Below are 6,000 nucleotides of genomic sequence, written 5' to 3'. Positions count from 1 at the left end.
GTGGGAGGGACGAGCCCAGGAACCCTCGCTTGGAAGCTCTCCCTTTCAGGAGGGGCGCTGGCCCTTTGGCTGCACCTTTAAAAACAGCTCTAGGACCCACATCCCCACCCTCGAACAACCGAATGAGCAACACTCTAGAACGAGGCCCGGGCCAGCCGGTTTTAAACGCTGTGCCTGCCACCAAGGCTGCAAATTATCCGTGCAAATGAACCCGGGCTGTGGCCAGCAGCGGGCCAGCCATTACCAGGGCCGCTGCCGACCCAGACGCCGTCCTGGCAAGGCCCCTGCAGCCCCGAGGGAGTTCAAAGCCAACCTGGGCAGCACAGGAAGCCCCGTCCCAGAGCAGCGGACACAGCCCGGAGGATTGACTAAGGGATGATCCGCGAGTGCCGAGCACCCGCCATGCACCGCGTCCGGTGTCCGGGGCCCTGGGGCAGCGGCTCGGCCCTTCCCCGCACCCCAAGTTCGCCGAGAAGAGGCGCCGGCCTGAGCCCGAGCACGCGCCCAGCGCTCACCGGACCCGAGAGCCCCGCGGCAGCGACGCCAGCCGTTTCCCCGTCGGTTGCCGGGCAGCCCGCGCGACGACGGGGGCCGCGACGGCCAAAGTACCTCCGGCGCGGCGCGGCCGGGAAAAGGAAGCGGCGGGGTTGTTCTGGCGCCCCCTGGCGGTAGGAGGGAAATCGACAGCAAGTGTCGCTAGTACCAGGATCGGGTGGCGGTTACCCGGGTGCTGGTGAAAACCAAGGGAACAGGAGAGAGGAGACTTAAGCCCAGGATTCTCAAACGGGGCACTTCCAAACCATCCAGGGAGATAACCCCAGGGAAAAAGAAATGATTTTCAGTGCTCCCGGGGCGGTGTCCCAGGGGTGACTACAAGTCATTGGTAAATTTTACTGTAGTCTTAGATTACTGATGGGTTTTTAATGACTGTAGCTCACACGATTGCACGTATTTATGCGTTAACTATTCCATTTTTTAAAAAGCAGGGCTGGGGAACTCCGCGTTTGTGTGAGCTTAGCAAGCGCAAAGCTCTGAACTTAATACCCAGCACCCAAAATATTGTAAAAATAATAGACAACTATTCTATCACTCTTTTTTCTATCATTTCCCCACCCATTTTATTTTTTCAACCCCCCCCCCGACTCCTCCATCCCTTTGTTTTGCTATTTCTCATGGAGGCTATAGAGCGTTGTTGGACCTCTACCACCAGGTTCAAACCTGCACCGCTGACCCCGTGATGGAGGATGTCCTTCTGTATATATATTTCTGCTATTGGTTGATGAACAAAACACTGATTGGTCAGTAGCCAGGCAGGAAGTATACGGGGCTGCGAGACAAGGAGAATTCTGGGGAGAGGAGGCAGAGAGAGGCTATGTAGCGATTGGGAAGATTGGATGCTCCGGCCTTCTCTGGTAAGATAAAGCCATGTAGAAGTACATAGATTAGTAGTTATGGGTGAATAATTAAGACAGAACTAGCCAATAAGAAGCCTGAGCCATCGGCCAAATAGTTCATAATTAATAGAAACCTATGTGTATTTACTTGGGACTAAAAAGGCAGCGGGACCAGATGGGAAGAAACTCAGTCTACACCCTGGGGTCCCCTGGCAGCAACCTTGTAAGAGTATAAAGCGAGGTTTACCTGGAGGGTATGGGGTCAGGGGGCCAGGTCCATCCCACCAGTACAAAATGAGCCCTCTTCTGCCTCCCTTCAGTTGCGAGACATTTACTCGTGGAATGCCTCCTCCATACACCAAGCTCCCCATGGGTGTCCTACACCCCCCCCCGTATCTCCAATGAAGAGGAAGCAGCATCCCCACCCCACCCCACACTCAGCCAGAAAGTTAGGGGCAGCACTGAGCAGGGCTGTGATCTTTGATGGAAGTTGGGGGGGGGGGGCTCCTGGCTCCTCTCTAGCTCAGGGTGTGGCAAGAAGGGGAAGGAAAGCCTGCAGTCCCTCCTCAGTGGTCAGGCTCCCTCCGAGCACAGCTCTGGAGACATCTCGGCTCTGTTCATGTGGCCACCGAGGTAATGTGGGCCACCCTGCCTATCTCAAGGTTCTTTTCTGCTAAGTCCCTTTGGCCACATGTAGTCACATGGTGGTCACCTGTGCTGGGCGTCAGGGGGGACATACCTCTGGACGCCTCTACCCTGCTTGCCTGGAACTTCACTTTTAGTGACAGTCCCTGGGTTGTGCGGATGTTTTCAATTGTCTGTGTCCCCTTGCTCTCCCTCCGACTGCCTGTGAAAACTGGTAGGAAGGACAGTTCTCCCCCAACACACATGGGCTTGCTGCCTGTCACAGCCCTGTCGCACACAACCCTGCCCGTGTAAGGGGCATTCCTGCAGACAGAAGCCCCAACAGGGAAGCCTGCCCTCCATGGCCTTCAAATATGTGGCCAAGATGCCTGGGCATTTGGTAAGCTCATCAAAACTTGTTCTGACAGGCCTGCGTTGTGTGTACAAGAGGCTACATGTGGAATTCCATTCCAGAACCTTCAGGCAGCCCTACCTGCTTCCGTCTGCTGGAATACACTTGTCTGATGAAATACAGGCACCAGCAGTTTTTGCTGCCTGTATTATTTTTAGGGGCCAACATGTTTCGGGGAAGGAGCCTCTGTGGACTCCTAAGAATGTCGTGGTGCTGGGCTGTGGTTTACTGTGTATAAACTGTGGATAAAATGGTACTTATTTACTAATAGCTTTCTATACACAATGCCAGGGACATGCATGGTCAGTGTGTGGTGTGTGACGATTGTCAGTTTATTGCATAGCACCTGCTAAGGCCAGGAGCTGAGGACTGCCTTCGTTCCAAGGGCTGTTTTTCTTCCCTCAGTTTCCCCGCTCCAGCTGCTCCCTCTGGTTGATACACATCCCGATTCCTCTGAGCCAGCTATGGCACACCTCCACTCCTCGTGAGTGACAGGGATGGGTGTGGGCTTGAGGCACAGTTCCATTCAGTGGCCAGTGGGGACATCTGCTGGGGAGATAGTGACACTGGGTTGTCACCCATGGGCAGGAAACCACCTAGCACGCCTAGCACCGCCTTTGCCAGAGTAGAATGATGGGAGAATTTAGTTCCCGATGACAAAATGCAGTAAACTCAACTAAGGAGCCTGACCACGTAGCTTAGGTCCTTTAAAAAAAAATTATTAGATTTTATTTCATTTAGTGCATGTCCGTATGGCATATGCATGTGTGTGGTATATGTTCATTGCTGTCTGCATCAGTGTGATCTGTGCATGTGCGTGGTATATGTATCTGTTGTATATATGTGGGTGTGTGGGGTGTATGCATGTGTGATATATTTGTGCACGTGACATATGCATGTTTGGGTGGTATGTGTATGTGTGGTATATGCATCTGTATGTGTGACATTTGCATCTGTTATGTATGAAATACATATATGTGATATATGTAAGGTGCTATGTGCCTGTCTGTCGGTGTGATATATGCACGTGTATGCAGTGCACTCGTATGTGCAGGTACTCTCTCCCATGTATGTGCATATGGAGGACAGAAGACATGTGTGTATGTGTCTTTCACTGTCTGAGGTAAGAGCTCTCACTGAACCTGGAGCTCATCATTCTGAAAAGACTGTCGGGCTAGAGAGACCCCAGGACACACCTGTGGGGATTACAGACATATGCCACCACACTCAGCTTTTATGTAGGCCCTGGGGACCTGAACTTGGATCTTCAGACTTGTACAGTAACCATTTTACCTACTGAGCCATTTCTGCCTGATCTTCTATTATTATTATTATTATTATTATTATTATTATTATTATTATTATTTATGAAATAAGGTCTCACTGTAGCTCAGAATGGCCTGGAACTCACTGTGTAGCCAATTTGGGTCTTAAACTCATGGCAATCCTCCTGTCTCAGCCTTCTGAGATGGTGAGTGTAAGTCACACATGTCTTTGAGACCCTTTTATATAAGATTAAAAAATACATTTCCTAACCTGGCGGTGGTGGCACGTGCCTTTATTCCCAGCACTTGGGAGGCAGAGGCAGGTGGATCTCTGTGAGTTTGAGGCCACCCTGGTCTACTGAGCAAGCTCTAGGACAGCCTCCAAAGCTACAGAGAAACCCTGTCTGGAAAAACAAACAAACAAAAACATTTCGTGCTTAAGTCATTCTCATAGACAGACTTTCCTAGAACAGCATTGCTCAGGGTGTGATTATTTTTTATGATGGGGGTGGGCAGGCAAATGCTTCTACGTGAGCATCACCTTTCAAATATCTCTAAGGCTGCGGCTTTGTGGCCTTAAAAGCTCATTCACAAAGTTCTTGACTGACGCCATTGCACCACTTGGGGAGCTGCGTGAGAGCTCATTTGTTGTAGTCTTGGCATAGCTGTGAGTGTAAGCAGATTCCCCCATGTACCAGGTCTTTTCTTTGGGGCCACCAACCAGCCTCCCAAATCATGACATAAAGACTTATTATTAGTTTTGAATGCTCGGCCTATCTTCGGCCCATTTCTAGCTAGCTTTTATTTATTTACTTATTTAACTTAACCTGTTTCTCTGTATCTGCCACTTGCCTCTGGGCTTTTTACTTTTCTCCCCTTCTGTTTATCTTACTTTCATTGCTGCTTATGTCTGCTAGCTGGTTGCTGCCTGGATGGCCCAGTCTCTCTCTCTCTCTCTCTCTCTCTCTCTCTCTCTCTCTCTCTCTCCTTGCTCTCTGCTTTCTTCCTGTCTCTCATTCTAGACTCCTCCTGTTTATTCTCTCTACCTGCGAGTCCTGCCTACCCTTTCTCTGCCTAGCTATTGGCCATTCAGCTTTCTGTTAGGCCAATCAGGTGCCTTAGGCAGGCAAGGTGAAACTGGTTCAACACATCTTTACACAGTTACCCAAAGGCAGCATAAACAGACGTAACACATCTCTACACAGTTAAAATAGTGTTCCACAGCATCCCCTGCCCAGATCAGGGTTCAGTCACCCTGAGACGGTCCCAGCCGTCCACCTCCCCTAGCTCTTCGAGGTGCCTTTCACACCTGCCTGGCCCCTTTCCAGTGAGGCATGGAGACCCAGGCTGATGGTTCCTCTTACTGCCCCTCCTGGGCTGCACAGATACGTCACGGTGGCTTCCTCTAGTCATAGCATGATCTCTTGAGCCTTAGGTCTGCTCACTCTACACCACCATTTAGAAACGCTTGGAGAAACCTGGTCTAGTTCAACCCTAGCTGAAGTGAGGGAACTGGCTCCCAGGTCACCCTGATTCTGCCCCTGTCTCTCTCTCACCCCATTCCCCACTCACTGGTTGAGCATGTATGTCCAAAATGGCATCTGCCTTGCCCTGAAGTCACACTCCCCCACTTTTCTCTTTTCTGTGTGTGTGATGTGTGTGTGGTGTGTGGTGTGTGTGTGTGTGTGTGGTGTGTGTGTGTGTGTGGTGTGTGTGTGTTTGGTTGGTCTTTTGTTTGTTTTGCAACCTGGGCTAGCCTTGAACTTGTGACTATCCTGAGCCTGTGCCACCATGCCTGGCTTCTGGAGCTTTTAATGACAGCTGCATTGTCCGCCTGCCCCCACCTGGCCAGCTAAGTGGAGCTTATGCCCCACCTCAGTGGAGCTGAGTGACAGTCTCTTGGTCAGAATAAACAGGACACAGGTCAGATGAGAGCCATGGGGCATCTGCCATTGTTGACAAGTTCCTCTCCAAAGTGACACTTGGGTCTTAGGGCTGTCCTCCAGAAAGGCACCCCATAACTGTGTGCATGACCCTGTGACACTGCCGTGGTACAGCAGACAAGTGAGTCACACACAGACACACACACACTCACACACACACTCAACACACACACACACACACACACACACACACGGGACACAGACATGCATGCAGGCAAATACTCAGATACATAAAATAAAAATATGTAAAACACTCAGAACTTTAATCCCAGCACTCAAGAGACAGAGGCAGAGGCAGAGGCAGAGGCAGGTAGATCAGTGGCTTTGAGAGCATCCTGGTCTACAAAGCAAATTCCTGGACA

The sequence above is a fragment of the Phodopus roborovskii genome, unplaced genomic scaffold, assembly GCF_943737965.1.
Source record: "Phodopus roborovskii unplaced genomic scaffold, PHOROB, whole genome shotgun sequence".
Lineage (NCBI taxonomy): Eukaryota > Metazoa > Chordata > Mammalia > Rodentia > Cricetidae > Phodopus > Phodopus roborovskii.
Note: the sequence above shows the minus strand (reverse complement) of the source record.